The following is a 16,825-nucleotide window of genomic DNA, read 5'->3' as shown; positions in this document are numbered from 1 at the left end:
CCAGATCCAGTATCGCCTGGGCCCTAGTGGGCTCTAATACCAATTGTTTGAGTTGTACTCCCCTTAGTGAGGATAACAGCCTTCTGGTGCTGCTGGTTGTTGCTGAGAGTGTGTTCCAGTCTGCATCGGGCATATTGAAGTCCCCCAGCAGTATCGTATCCCCCCGTAAAGTGATACTCTCTATGTCATTGATTAGTTCTGTGTCCTTGTCTTCCAGCTGTTTTGAAGGTCTGTATATTACACCAAGATACAGGCATTTTTCATTGCCTCTGGCCAGGTTTACCCAGAGGGATTCCCCGGTGTATTTGACATCTGTGATTCTCGTAGTTTTGATGGTTTCTTTGGTGTATAGTGCCACTCCTCCTCCTAACTTGCCCTTTCTGTCTTGACGTAGTAAGTTGTAACCTTGTATAGCCATATCCCACCCATGAGAGTCTGTGAACCAAGTCTCGGAAATCGCAATTACGTCCAGGTCAGCAGTCATTATTTCGGTCTCCAATTCCAGGATTTTATTGCCTAGACTGCGTGCATTAACATACATAGCCTTCCATACCTTATGATTGCTGGGACCCCTTGAGATGTTTCCCATCTGGACTGAGGCAGCACCTAAAGAATTGTTTGCAATGTGAGTACTTACCATAGGCTCAGGTTTGGGGTTGCAACTCCCCTTCTCCGGATAGTTTCTTACCTCGGGCCCAGGAGAGGGGTTGCGACTCCCCTTCTCCGAATAGTTAGTTACTGTACTGGTCCCCTCCCCCCACTTACCTAGTTTAAAGCCCTACGAAGCAGTCGTGCTAGTCTATGTCCGAAGACATTCTTACCTGTTTAGATGGAGGCCGTCTGATTCCTGAAGTCCCTGCAGTGCTTCTCCATGGTTGAGGAATCCAAAGTTCATCTCCCTGCACCACTCGTGTAGCCACTCGTTGGTCATCTGGATACGCTCATCCCTGTTTCTGCCCTTGCCTCTGAATGGCAGGATCGAGGAGAAGACCACCTGTGCTCCCGAACGCCTCAGCTTCTCACCCAGGGCTCTGAAGTCTCTGGGTATATTCTCTGTGGTGTTCCTGGCCGTGTCATTTGTTCCGACGTGGATTAGATGCATAGGGAAGTGGTCTTGAGGTGTGAGAAGTCTATCTAGACAGGCGGTGACATCTTGGATCCTGGCTCCCGGCAGGCAACAAACCTCTCTCGACTGCATGTCTGGTCTGCAGATTGGTCCCTCGGTGCCCCTCAGCATGGAGTTCCCAATGACCACTACTCTGGGCTTCTTCGGGGGGGAGTTGATCAGTTGTTTCCAGAGGTGGAGCCGTGAATCGGACCTCATCCTGCATCTCGTTGTTGGTCTCTTCCTGTAAGATCTGGAATCTGTTCTTCAGGGTAAGTTGTGGGGTAGATATAGAACTGCCCTGTTGGTGAGAAAAAGAAGAAGGTGAAGAAATTGAATAAGGGAGGGGGGGGGTCTCCTATGCTTACCCGTTGAAGAGGTTACCAGCTGCCAGGAATCAGTGTCTCCAGCCATTTCCTGTACCCCAATCGTTGGTCTCATGACTGAAGGTTTTGGCGTTGCGAGGATGGATTTGTCTTGCGCCAGTTCGGAGATTTGGGACAGTTCCTGGATGACTCCGTCGATGAAGGCCTCATCCTCTCGGATGCTTCTCAAGCACTTCACCTCCTCCCTTAGGTTCCTTAGTTCCTGCAAAAAGTCTCCGTCCAGCTGGTCCACCTCCTCCGTCTGCGTGGAAACTGTAGTGTACTGCCGGGGGAAGCCTCGGTCTGCACAGAGACCTCTGTCCACTGCCCTGGGTTCGCCTCCTGAGTCTCCTCGGTAACCGGACTGCTGGTCTTGATTGTGGTCTTGGCGCTTCTTGTTCTCCCTGCCATATCCGAGTTGTGTCGCATGGGGCTGTCTGTAAACAAAACAGGAAAAAAAAAAAAAAATTAGATTAGAAAACACTGTCTGCTAGAGAATTTTGTCTGCGAGTCTGCAATTAGGCTCTTCTCAAGGCTCTTCGCAAAGGCGCTCTCGCTAAGGCGAGCGCCTTTGCCGCTCGCCTTTGCCGCACGCTGAACGGCTGCGCGCCGTTGGCTCGCCTCCTTTTATGGAGGAGCCCGGTCGCAAGCTGCTGAAGCGATGGGGGTGAGCGAAGCTACTCTCGCCGCTACCCCGATGCCTCCTTCAACTGTGCTGGCGTTTCTCCGCTCCCCTAGTGCCTCGCACAGCTCTCCCTTGCCTCCTTCTCTGCTCTCCTCTCTCTCCGATGCCTGCTTCTGCCTCGTGCAGTGCTAGCAGTAATTTTATCTTTAAAGAATTTTGCTTTCGTGTTTCTCTGAAAATAAGACCCACCCCGAAAATAAGCCCTAGCATGATTTTTGGGGTAGGTCTTAATATAAGCCCTACCCTCCAAAATAAGCCCTAGTCATAGGCAGCCGCACTTCCCCTTGCCCATGCCGTGCAGCCAAACCGCTGAATCCCTGCTGACCCTCCATCTTTCCTGCCCAACTTATCCCCGCCGACCGCGACCATAAATTCCTCGCTGCAAAGGAGCATTGGGCCAGCAGCACTCATAGTCTGCTTCGCGGCCTTCTCGCTGGGGCCTTCTGTGTACTGATGACATCATCAGTACAGAGACAGCCTCAGCGAAAAGGCCGCAAAGCAGCCTGTGAGTGCTGCTGGCCCAACGCTCCTCTGCAGCGAGGAATTTATGGTCGCGGTCAGCGGGGATCGCTTGGGAGGGAAATTGGAGAGTCATTAGCGGTTTGGCTGCTTGGCGGGTACGGCGGTGGGTGCTCAAGGGTTCTGCTGCACAAGGAAAGGAGGGAGGGAAGGATGGAAGCTGGGCAAGGGTTCTGCTTCACAGAGGGATAGGAGGGATGGGAGGGATGGAGTGATAGAAAGATGTTGAGGAAGGAAGGCACAAGGGGATGGTGAGAGGGGACGAAAGATGTTGCACATGTGGAGGAAAGCAAAGAGGAAGAATTGGGGTGAAGGAGAGGAAGGGAGAGATGATCATGTACATGGAAAAAATAAGCCCTACCCGAAAATAAGACCTAGTGCCTTTTTTGGGCCCCAAATAAGACACTGTTATTTTCGGAGAAACACATCAGCATTCGGTGATGAGACCTGCAATGGTTTATCTCCAACATTAGTCAGTGTGCGCCAAAGCCTAAATAGAGTGTTATTTTGACTGTTAGAATTAGCAATTTTACTCCCATAGAAGTTCTTCCTTGCTTTCTTCAATTCTAGATTATATTTTCTAATGATATTCTTCCATTTTTTTTTTGTCTGCGTCAGAGCTTGATTTTTTTCCATTTGCGTTCCCATTTTGTGCAGCTTTGTATACCCTAGACGGCCTAGAGGAAAGGAGAGACAGGGGAGATATGATTCAGACGTTCATATACTTGGAGGGTATTAACGTAGAACAAAATCTTTTCCAGAGAAAGGAAACTGGTAAAACCAGAGGACATAATTTGAGGTTGAGGAGTTGTAGATTCAAAGGCAATGTTAGGAAGTTCTACTTTACGGAGAGGGTGGTGGATGCCTGGAATGTGCTCCCGAGAGAGGTGATGGAGAGTAAAACTGTGACTGAGTTCAAAGAAGCGTGGGATAAACATAGAGGATCTAGAATCAGAAAATAATATTAAAAATTGAACTAAGGCCAGTACTGGACAGACTTGCACGGTCTGTGTGTCTGTATATGGCCGTTTGGGGGAGGATGGGCTGGAGAGGGCTTCAGTGTCTGGGAGGGTGTAGATGGGCTGGAGTAGATTTTGACGGAGATTTCGGCAGTTGGAACCAAGCACAGTACCGGGTAGAGCTTTGGATTCTTGCCCAAAAACAGCTAAGAAGAAAAAAATTTAAAAAATTTAAATTAAATCAGGTTGGGCAGACTGGATAGACCATTCGGGTCTTTATCTGCTGCCATCTACTATGTTACTATGTTTTAACTCTCTATGAAGTGGTAAATACCACGGTGCTTTCCAGGCATAGGAAATAGCATGCAATAGGTGCCCAACTTTAGCTGCCTATCTTTTTTACGCACTAATTACAGAATCTGTCCCTAAGTGTGTATTTTCAGAATAGCTCCTAGGAGTCATTCTGGCAAAACTGGTTAGTGGCCTTGGCCATAAGGTGCATGGGGACAGACTTAAAGATCCCAATATGGATACTTTGGGAGAGGAGAGGTATGATAAAGATGTTTAAATTCTCAAAAATCAAGAAATGTTATCAGCCAGCGGTGGAGGTACCTGTCAGAACCACTCATTTAAATCAAACAGGTAGAGAAAAAGTCTCAAGATATATATATATATATATATATATAAAGCATGGCGACCTCAAGGATTTCTAGCCGATGCAAATCTTATCACTGGCAAAAAAACGACATCTTGGCAAAATGCAAATTTTCTAAACAGGAACAAACCCACCACTATGATTTTAGGATGGTGGTACAAGATTTAATCCTGCCAAAATTGGATTATTGTAATTCATTATATCTTGGATTGACACATGTAAAGAATAAGGCCTTGCAGTTGGCGTACATTTCACCTTCCTTGAAACATCTTCACTGGCTCCCATTAAGACAACGGGGTCCTTTTACAAAGGCGCGGTAGCGGTTTAACGCACGGAATACCGCGCATTAAACAGCCTGCTGCACTAGTACCTAACGCCTCCATTGATGAGGCATTAGGATTTTAGGCTGACGTGGGGGTTAGTGCGTGATGAAATGTTCGATGCGCTAATCCTCGTAGCGCGCCTTGATAAAAGGTTACTTCCCTCTAATACTAATCCCCCCATTTGGTAGCTGAACATCGGGTTCTTTCTCCCCATGCATATAGGGAGAAAGAACCCAATGTTCAGCTACCAAATGGGGGGATTAGTATTAGAGGGAAGTAACCTTGAAAGAGATTTGGGTGTACTGGTGGATACAACAATGAAGTCAACGGCGCAATGCGCAGCAGCCGCGAAGAAGGCGAACAGAATGTTAGGTATTATTAAAAATGGTATTACGACCAGAACGAAAGAAGTCATCCTGCCGTTGTATCGGGCAATGGTGCGCCCGCACCTGGAGTACTGTGTTCAGTATTGGTCACCGCATCTTAAGAAGGATATGGCAATACTTGAGAGGGTCCAGAGGAGAGCGACACGAATGATTAAGGGCATGGAAAACCTTTCATACACAGAAAGACTGGAGAAGCTGGAGCTCTTCTCCCTGGAAAAGCGGAGACTCAGAGGAGACATGATAGAGACCTACAAGATCATGAAGGGCATAGAGAAAGTGGAGAGAGACAGATTCTTCAAACTTTCAAAACATAAAAGAACAAAAGGGCATTCGGAAAAATTAGAAGGGGATAGATTCAAAACAAATGCTAGGAAGTTTTTCTTTACTCAGCGGGTGGTGGACACCTGGAATGTGCTTCCAGAGGATGTAATAGGGCAGAGTACGGTACTGGGGTTTAAGAAAGGATTGGACAATTTTCTGTTGGAAAAGGGGATAGAGGGGTATAGATAGAGGATTATTACGCAGGTTCTGGACCTGTTGGGCCGCCGCGTGAGCGGACTGCTGGGCACGATGGACCTCAGGTCTGACCCGGCAGAGGCATTGCTTATGTGCTTATGAGCCCAAAGAGTACAACACAAAGTTCTCACGAGAGTCCACCAGGTTTTATATAGGTCGGCCCCGGCATGTTTTGATGCATTGTAGGAGATCTATAAACGAGGGAGGACACTTGGATCAGAGGCGGTGGGGGGGGGGGGGGGGAGGATGAGACTTACAGCAATTAAGGAAATAGGCATTCGATATGTGACTTCAAAACCAAAAATGTTCTGTATTGCTGGCGTACATTTGTGGAACAATCTGCCTGGACATTTGAGACTATGTAAAGATTGTGTCAACTTTAAGAAATTGCTAAAGACACAACTATTCGTCGATGCCTATATGTAAAGTCTAGGAATATCTCTCCATGTTGACCGCCATATATGCACAATTAGGGGATGTTCATGTTTATGAACCTTATAACTATGCAGATACTGATTATTATTTATGTTTGTAGATTTTATGATGTTTTATGAATAGTTTGATACTGGAAACTGCCTAGATTTTAAGGTGGTATATAAATGTGATAAATAAATAAATTGAAATGTTAAGCATCTACAGTATATACTCAATATTTTCCTTTGTAGGTATGTATGCTCTTAGTAGGCACCAAGTTATAGAAATAATAATAATAATAATAATTTTATTCTTGTATACCGCCATACCCATAAAGTTCTAGGCGGTTCACATCCGTTAATTAAGGTCCGCGATGGCACACGGATTTACAAAATTTTGACAAAGTTATAGGCAATGAAGAGGGGGGGTGGAAACTCTTAGATAGAGATTTAGCAGAGGTAACGGTAATACAGAAGGAAGGGTTGGAAGGTATGAGATAGCGAGAGAGAGATAAAGTCGGGGGAGGGGGGAATAGGGGAGCAGAAGGAACGGGGTGAGTGTGGGAGAGGGGAGAAAACAGGGAGCAAGGGGGATTAAAAGGCCTGTTCGTGGAGAAGATGCATTTTAGGAAAGGGGAGAAGCAGGGGGCATGGGGGATTAAGGGACCTGTTCGCGGAAGAGGTACGTTTTGAGAAGTTTTCTGAAACTAAGGTAAGAGGGGGCCTCGAGTATCATTTGGGCAAACCAAGGGTTCAGCTTGGCCACCTGGTAAGCAAAGGTTTTGTCGAGAAATCTTTTGAAATGACATAATTTTAGGGATGGGAAGACAAACAGCTGGATTCTGCGGGATTTCTTGTTGGTGAGATTCAGAGTGACCTTTTAAATATCACTACTGGTATATATGTTAGTTAAATTTCACTTCCTCTGTAACTTGTGAAATCCCACTCTCTTTTCAGATGGATAATTTTGGCTATATAATGATTCCAAAATTATCCATTCAAATGCCCTGTATTTTCTTAAAGCCCTTCTGTGGTCAACATTGCTATCAACTTTGGAAGTCATCACGAGCTCTTCTGAATTCTGACCTGTTTTTGTCCCTTACCGTCTTTCCGAAAGCCATTCTAAAATGTTTATATTTTTGCTTTCATTTATTTGCATAACCTAAAGGTTTTTTGTTCCTTAACCCAAAAGGAACACATTCCAGTATCATGTAAATTATGCAAAAGATCACAGAAGTGCAATTTTGTTCTGAAACTTCTCAAGGGTATTTTAAATGCATTAGGATGAACATACAAGAGAATAAATAAGAAAAAGGAACGTGAGCTTTTGTAAATAAGAAAAGCACCATATCGTGACGAGTGTTCAGAGGTGACACGAAAGAAGGCTCATTGAGGAGAGGATTGCAAAACATCCGTTGGAAAAATATTGAGAGAGTAAAGATTGAATTTCTCCCAAAAGTTAGTGGTGAAGTGTGTTAAACCACACACCACAGAGCCTGCCACAAAGTCAAGAGTCAATGAAAACACTAATATGAGAAAATTTCAGCCCATGGAAGTATTCGCTGAAACCACAAGGCAGAGAACAGAGAAATCCATGTTAGCAATGGGCTGTTTTGCCCTTACATGTCATCAGGAGCCGGTGAAATATTTTGCCAAAATAAGTCTCTCTCAAATAAAAATATATTAGGAATTCAGCAGCAACAGACCACTTTGGGGTAATTTTATAACAGGGCATCTAATATACCCTAATTTATAAATTCAACCTAGGTATTTATATGCTTTTATATGAGGGTTAAATAAAAAGTAATGCCTCCACCTCTATAACGTTTGTTTGCATGAATAAAACACAAAACTAATTCTTGAAGCATGCTTTTATTACATGTATCTATGTGTCTACATAGTCGCCACCATTTGTCATACATTTTTTGCCAACGAAGGACAAGTTTTTGAAAACTGTCGCATAAGAACTTCACATCTTCTCTCTTCAACCAGTTGCTCACCACCCTTTCTGTCTCTTCATTTGAGTGAAATAGATGTCCCTAAGGGTATTCGTTCAGTCTTGGAAAAAGATAGAGATCACATGGTTCTAAGTCTGGGCTGTATGACAGATGGTATAAGACTCTGAGACCCATCCTCACAATTGTTCCTGTGGTGTTTCATGCTGTGTGGGGCCTAGCGTTGTCATGTTGCAACAAAATTTCCTTAATCTATTATATGTGACACTGATATAGGTACAAGGGGGTGCTGAAAAGTTCTCAGCTCAACCAAGAAGAGAATGACGTGGATATAGTTCACACTACTTCCAATATCCCTTAAATTGATGGATATTAGTGCTGCCCAATTCAGGAAAAAAAATTTAGATTCGATTCGATTCAGCCTATTGAATCGAGTTTTCAATTCGATTCGATTTTCCTGCCCAATTGGGTGTTTTTTTCAAACATCCTGGTGGGTTTATTTTATAGTCTATTCACCCCTTTTATAGCCTCTTCACCCCGTTTGCCCTCTCCTACTCACACTGGCGCTGTGCTATAAACAAAATAAACAAACAAAAAAGACTTTCCCTCTCTTTGTTAAATCCTAGCTCACATTTGCGGTCTAACACCAGCTCTGGCAGGATACACATTTCAAATCTGACATATTGTAATCACAAAACAGAAAATAAAATTATTTTTTTCTACCTTTTGTTGTCTGGTCATTATTCAAATCTTGTTGGTCCCAGGCTCTGGTTGTCTTCTGATAACTTGCTTGCCAGGGTCTCCTTTTTTCTTCTTTCTCCGTGCTAACCATCCATCTGCCATCTCTGTCCTCTCTGTTTCCCTTCCCTCCCCCGGAGGTCTGGCATCTTTCCTTTTTTTCATCTCAACTACACTTTCATCCAGCATCTCTTCCTCCTTCTCCACCATCCCAGGGTCTACCATCTCTCCCTTTCTTTTCCCAACTACCCTCCTATCCAATATCTCTATCCCCCCTCCACACCATCCCCTGTGTCCAACTTCTCTCCCTTCCTAAATCCCATTGCCCACCATTTCTCTCCCTCTCCTCTGTTTTTAATCCCATTATTTCTTCCCCCCCAAAGTCCGGCATATGCACATCTCTTTGAACCCCCTTCCCTCCCTCCCTCCATGTACTTCTACACCAGGGCCCCCCTCCCCTGAAGGTCTGTCCCCCCTGAAGACCTGCACCTCCCCCTGAAGGACTGCCTGTCCCCCCGAAGGCCTGTGCCACCATCCCTGAAGGCCTGCCTGTCCCCCCTGAAGGTCTGTCCCCCCATTAAAGACTTTCCCCCTGAAGGCCTGCCTGTCCCCCCTGAAGGCCAACACCCCACCCCTGAAGGCCTGCCTGTCCCCCCTGAAGGCCTGTGCCTCCCCCCACCCCCACCCAGAAGGACTGCTCACCCCCCCCCCCCCCGGAAGGCCTGTTGTGTTCCCCCTGGCCTCCCGCGCACCATTTACCTCATAAGAGCAGCATGCAGAGAAGATCGTGGTGCTAGCGATCTTTGCAAACTGCTTCGGAGCTGTTTCCTCTGCCATGGTCCCGCCCCTCCTCTGACATCAGAGGCAGGATCGCGGCAGAGGAAACAGCTTCGAAGCAGTTTGTAAAGATTGCTAGCACCTCGATCTTCTCTGCAGACTGCTCTTATGAGGTAAATGGTGCGAAGGAGGCCAGGGGGGAAGCCAGACGCCAGAGGGGAAGCCGGACAGCAGGACTTCATGACTGACCCTCCCCCCTCGCCCTCTAAAGCAGGAGCGGCAGCGGCAGCGGCTGGCCAACAAGAGGCAGCGCTGCTGATCCTGCTTTAGGGGGCGAGGGGGAGGGTCAGTCACTAAATTGGGAGGCTGATTTTTAAATTGATTCGAATCGATTCACCTGAAGTGAATCGGTGAACCGATTCGAATCGTGAATCGGGCAGCACTAATGGATATAGAGAAACATCCAACCCGCACTGTAAAACTATATGTAATGTGCAAGTCGATACTTTTATTAAAGCTGAAAGACCACAAGTTTTCACAGCTGTCTGGAGGATATAGTTCAATCAATGATCTGAAACAATGTCAAAAACATAACGCTCATAATTTAGGAAGTTGGTTGGTAGGGCTGAGAACTTTTCAGCGCTCCCTCATATTCTTGCTAAACTTCAGATCTTCATTGTACACCATTATGTAAAATTTAATTTGTAGTATTTGTGACACTGTTTATATGTATTGTTTCTAAACTATGGATGTTCATTTACATAGCTTTGAATTGACTTCCTAGTCATTATAAGCGGTATATAAATTTGCGACAAAGATAAAGATTCTTTCAAAATTTCCAGGATTGCAATATAAAATGCTGTGAGCGATCCTTCAGTTGTCCTTTATGACCTATCTCATATGTATGAAACCTATCTCATATGTATGAAACTTGTCTATTGCTGTCATAGATCATCCATTTTGAATCACACAAATCAGCCCTTTTAGGTCCAAGTCCACACCCTACGGGGCAAATTCTATAAGCGCCCAAAAGATAGGTGCCAATATAGGCGCTACCGAGCCTGATTCAGGGATAAATGGCTTCTCCTTAGTGAATCGCACTGAATGGTGCTGAGCTAATCACAAAGCTCCTATCTCAAGCGTGCTTAGGCGGCTATTTTCAAGGCGCTCTGATCAAGGGTACCCTTTACTGAAACACCTAGATAGGTGCTCTAATAAGCGCCTAGTGATGTCAGCGCACGTGATGCCATCAGCGTGGACACAGAAACTGCAGCATGATGATGGGCAGAAGACAGCCTAACTTTTCTCTGGCTGACTCTATTGTAACTCCTGGTCAGCCTCTTTATTGAGAGAGAGCACCACTATTTTGGAAGTAGGAGAGGAAGGCACTTGGGACCTGGGTTGGGCACAAAGGAGGGAAATGTGCAAAGAGTAGGGTTATTAGATGTCTGGATTTACCTGAACATGTCCTCTTTATAGAGGATTTTCTGGGTGTCTGGATGTCTTCCTGAAATGGAAGGAGTATGTCTGGGTTTTCGACACACTCTCTCTAGTCCAGCTCCCACTTTAGAGAGAGTATGTCCAAATGGCCTATCCAGTCTGCCCATCTTCAGTAACCATTATATTTTCTTCTCCCTAAGAGATCTATCTCATGTGCTTATCCCATGCTTTCTTGAATTCAGACACAATCTCCGTCTCCACCACCTCTTCTAGGAGAGTGCTCCATGCATCTACCACTCTTTCTCTAAAAAAAGTATTTCCGTAGATTACTCCTGAGCCTATCACCTCATAACTTCATCCTATGCCCTCTCATTCCAGAGCTTCCTTTCAAATGATCGAGACTCACCTCATACACATTTATGCCATGTAGGTATCACATCTCCCCTCTCCCACCTTTTCTCCAAAGTATACATATTGAGATCATTGAGTCTGTCCCCATAAGTCCTAGTTTTATAGCATCATTCTAGCTTTTGCTTTCACTCCATCCTCCCCCCTTGGTACACCAGTGCAGCTTGCAGCTGGGGGGGGGGGGGAGGTTGGTTGGCAGCGGGAGAGATCGACTATCTCTCCCACTGTTGTGTTTTGGGTTTTTTTTTAACATTTTTTTTTCTGCACATGTGCCCATTGCTATCACTAGCAACGGGCATATGCAAATTTAGTGAATCTTTGCTGTTGTCTGCTGGCCTCATATGCATGTGTGATTTTTTTGAGAATGTCTCGCTTTTTTGATTTGCTATCAAAACAGCTGCATTAGCAGACCTTTACTTTTTAACGCAGTTTATTGAGAATCCTGGCCTAATTGTTCCAGGTTACACAATGATAGACATGGTACTTTAACATTTTGGTTTATCAGGCCTGTATTAATGACAGCTTAGTTGCAAATGCAAAGATGTAAAATTATGACAAAATTATGGCAATTAAAAAATGCCCAAATTAAAGATATATTCAGTTAAAAAATAAAATCTCTAGCTAAAATTCTTTCATTGGGCCATTATTATAGCATGGTGAAATTTATCAAAATTTTCCTTATTCGTATTTGTCTGTTATTTATGAACACCAGAGGGCAACAGATAGAAATTCTTTTAAATATAAACTGCCAAATGAATGTTCAAAAATTCACCGTCATAGAGATCATGATGATTAAAAAAATTTAAAAAAATCTGACAAGCCCATTGTTACCAGAACTACTTGCTCAGACAATTCTATAAAAAGCTAGTAGGCCAGATTTCATTCTTCTGTATAGAAAAATAAATGCACATGTAATTCTATAAGAGCTTAAGCAAGTGCCTCTTTCATACTTATTCTATAATAATCTTTTCCAGAGAAAGGAAAATGGTAAAACCAAAGGATATAATTTGAGGTTGAGGGGTGGTAGATTCAAAGGCAATGTTAGGAAATTCTACTTTACGGAGAGGGTGGTGGATGCCTGGAATGCGCTCCTGAGAGAGGTGGTGGAGAGTAAAACTGTGACTGAGTTCAAAGAAGCGTGGGATGAACACAGAGGATCTAGAATCAGAAAATAATATTAAAAATTGAACTAAGGCCAGTACTGGGCAGACTTGCACAATCTGTGTCTGTATATGGCCATTTGGTGGAGGATGGGCTGGGGAGGGCTTCAATGGCTGGGAGGGTGTAGATGGGCTGGAGTAGGTTTTAACGGAGATTTCGGCAGTAGGAACCCAAGCACAGTACCGGGTAGAGCTTTGCATTTTTGCCCAGAAATAGCTAAGAAGAAAAATTTTAAAAAAAAAATTTAAATTGAATCAGGTTGGGCAGACTGGATGGACCATTCGGGTCTTAATCTGTCGTCATCTACTATGTTACTATGTTACTATAAAGCAGGGGTGTCACATGTCGGTCCTCGAGGGACACAAACCAGTTGGGTTTTCAGGATTTCCCCAATGAATATGCATGAGATCTATTAGCATACAATGAAAGCAGTGCATGCAAATATATCTCATGCATATTCATTGGGGAAATCCTGAAAACCTGACTGAATTGAAGCCCTCGAGAACTGACATTTGACACCTCTGCTATAAAGTAAAGGAGGTGGTTAATTTTTCAATAGAAGGAGGGGGTGTTCCTCCCTGGATAGCCAGAACACTAGGTACGCCAATGAGCTGGTGAGTTCTCAGGACTGGGTTGCGAACCCTTGCTCTAAAGTGAGAGTACATCACATACTCACCCATATTTGGTTTAGAAACAGCCAGCCAACTTGGCTGCAATCTTTTAAGGGAAAATCAGTTTACAGAGGAATGTGATGAGTTTGGAGGGGGAATTGGTGGGTCTAAGAGAGCAGTGCATTTTAAAAAGTAGCAGATTGAGGTTACAAATCACAAAATGTATACAAGAATCATATATTGGCACTGATCCTGACATGACAGCCATCTTATTCTTTAGATCTTAAAGCTTGTTTAATTCTGTTCAGGCTTTTTGGACTCTCCAGTTTAATTAAAAGTATATTTTCCTGGAAAAATCTGTCTAATATGATCTCACTCATATATGGGATCTCTAGGGGTACACACATTGGTGCTTCTTAAAACAATTTAGTGCAAGCAAAATTGATTTAAATCCACATTACTCTACAAATGAATACATGTACAATCAATCTGTATGCATTAAAAAGTTCTAACCATCACTAAAAAATAATATTAAACTTAATGTATGAAATAAATCAAACCAAATATCTGAAAAGTGAGAACATTTCAGAAAATTCCAAAAACAAGCCAACTTTTTTGTCTAAGCGTATCCTTATGTTTGTGAAGTTTGTATTTGGGAAAAATACATCTGCATATATAAAACACACCATATGCTAAATACAAAAATTAGAATGTAGTAAGTGCAAAGTCTGTGAGATAACTGTTGGATGTGTTTCAAGCATGTCCTCAAACATTTATTGCACAGAAAAGTTATTTTACTATGCAGTAAGCATGCTAGCAATTAGCACAAATACACTTAGGCCTGGATTTGGTAAATGGCGCCTATATCGGTTGGCACCTTCAAAAATGGCGCTGGCCATGTGTCAATGACGCTCAGTCTCTCGTCGTTTGCCTTCCTGGATTCTGTCAGCTCCTTCTGCTGTTTCTTCCTTGATATCCAGGCTTGGGCTCTCCTGCAAATACAGGGAGTCTAGCTCCAAACTCCCCTCAGTAATCTTTCCAACCTCCGGTGCAAGGAGAGCTCCTACTTCCGGGAGCTCTTCCGCCCATGGGGAGCTGGTAGTCAGAGGAATAAGTTTTTAATAAGCTTCTAAATTTAATATAAGAAGATTCACTACGTGGCTCTATTGGAAGAAAATTCCATAGATAAGGTGCAGAAGCAAAAAAACCAGAATTACATGTGGAAGTCAGTCTTTCCAAATGAACTGAAGGTAGGGACAACTGATTATTAGGTCTGTGTCTGTACATGGCCGTTTGGTGGAGAATGGGCTGGGGAGGGCTTCAATGGCTGGGAGGGTGTAGATGGACTGAAGTGAACTTTGACGGAGACTTCAGTAGTTGGAACCTAAGAACAGTACTGGGCAGAGCTTTGGATTCTTGCCCAGAAACAGCTAAGAAGAAGAAGGAAACAAAAAAAAAAAAATACAACAACCCAATAAATTTTTAGATTGAATCAGGTTGGGCAGACTACATGGACCATTCGGGTCTTTATCTGATGTCATCTACTATGTTACTATGAACACAGATTTTGAACTGGTACAAGGAGCTTTGCTAAATAATCAGGGTGACCCGACTATAATGCTTTAAAGGTTAAAGTCAAAGCTTTATGCATTAGTCAAAATTTTATTGGAAGCCAATGAGAAGTGGGGTAGCTGTGGCAAAAATGCCCTTAGCATACAGGAAAGAACCAAGCAAAGACATACTAAGGCCAATTTTTGTCACAGTTTAGAAAAAGGGTCCCTAGGGGTCCTTTTTTCACATAGATCTGCTTATCATATTTCTGAAAATCCTGTTCTGATCCTGTTTCTGTTCACATTTCTTACATTCCAACATTATGCATGGAAAAGTATTAAAATAATAGGGCAAAAACTATTTGAGGCAGTGTCTATCTGATAAAATGAAAAGATGGTTTTGTTCAAACTAGATTTCCTGTTTTTCAACAACCTAAAAAATGTTTAAAGGTGTTAAAATAACTTCTATAGGAAATACTTCATGGCAGCATTGTGGCTCAGACGTAGGAAGTAATAAATGAACTCAGGTCTGACTGCTGCCAGAGACAAATAAAAGGGCAATATTTATTTGGGAGAACTGGTGTTTGTGGGCATTTCTGTGGGTGGAGTGGAAGGTGTTAATGGAATGTCTGTGGTAACTTTTCCTCATGGCCTGAATTCTTTTTTTCATGCCAGAATGAATATTTTCTTTCTTTTTCCTTTTTTTTTTTTTTGTCCCATATCTTTTTTTTTTAATGACATCAGCTATTACTTTCCCCCCCACTATTTGTCCAACTGAGGCCAAAAAGCATTTGAATCAATTGAGCTCCTGGAAGAATTGCAAAATATCTCCAGTTTTCCCCATAATTTGAAAACAAAATTTCAGCTTTCTATAACTGTTTCATTTGTTAAAATCTTGCTGACTTGATGCCAATAAATATGACTTCACACCTTTACAGTTGAAAAAGCATTTTTTTTTCAAATTAAGGCTCTCTTTTACAAAGCCACGACACTGAGTGCCACGCGGCAAATGCTCCGACGCCCATTCAATTCTTATGGGTATTGGAGCATTTACCACGCCAGCCCATGTTGCTGTCTTTTGTAAACGAGAGGGTAATCTTTGAGATTTTCATTCTAGAACATAAGAATAGCCTTACTGGGTCAGACCAATGGTCCATCAAGCCCAGTAGCCTGTTTTCACGGTGGCCAATCCAGGTCACTAGTACCTGGCCAAAACCCAAGGAGTAGCAATATTCCATACTACTGATACAGGGCAAGCAGTGGCTTCTCCCCTGTCTTTTTCAATACCAGACTATGGACTTTTCCTCCAGGAACTTGTCCAAACCTTTCTTAAAACCAGCTACGCTATCTGGTTTTTGAAGCCTTGCTTAGACATTGTGCTTGTTATTTAGCTCATTTCATCTGTGCAGCTCTGAATCAGCACCTTTGGTACATTCATCTTTAGTAACTATCTGTTTATAAAATTCCCTTTCTCAGACACTTAGGATGTGGGTCACATTTTACTAAAGTACATAAGTGTCATCATAGTGGGACAGATCAAAGGTCCATCAAGCCCAACATCCTGTTTCCAATAGTGGCCAATCCAGATTATAAATACCTGGCAAGGTCCTAAATGAGTATTTTTTTCTCTCATACTGTTTGAAATATTTCAGTACATAAGAACATAGGAACATAAGAGTTGCTATACTTGGACAGACTGAAGGTGCATCAAGCCCAATATCCTGTTTCTAACAGTGACCAATCCAGGTCAGAAGTACCTGGCAAGATCCCAAAGAGTAAAACAGAATTTATGCTGCTTATTCTAGGAATAAGCAGTGGATTTCATCACATCCATCTTAAAAATGGCTTTATGGACTTTTTCTTTTAGGAAGTTATTCAACCTTTTTTAAACCCTGCTAAGCTAAGTGAAGAAATATTTTCTCCAATTTGTTTTAAAGCTACCATTTAGTAGCTTCATTGCATGCCCCCCTAGTCCTAGTAGTTTTGAGAAGAGTAAACAAGCGACTCACATCTACTCTTTCCACTCCACTCATTATTTTTTAGACCTCTATTATATCACACCTGAGCCATCTCTTTTCAAGCTGAAGAGCCCTAGCCGCTTTAGCCTCTCCTCATAGGGAAGTTATCCTAATCCTTTTAGAATTTTTGTTGCCTTTCTCTGTTTTCTATGGAGAGAGTAGGTTAATCATATCCCAACATAACCCAAGTGATCTCCCAAGTCAGATGGCAAGGTGGTCTGGAAAGTAGTTATATCAGAGC

This window comes from Geotrypetes seraphini, chromosome 1, assembly GCF_902459505.1.
Source record: "Geotrypetes seraphini chromosome 1, aGeoSer1.1, whole genome shotgun sequence".
NCBI classification, from domain to species: domain Eukaryota; kingdom Metazoa; phylum Chordata; class Amphibia; order Gymnophiona; family Dermophiidae; genus Geotrypetes; species Geotrypetes seraphini.
The sequence above is the reverse complement of the archived record's forward strand: the minus strand, read 5'-3'. Positions refer to the sequence as shown.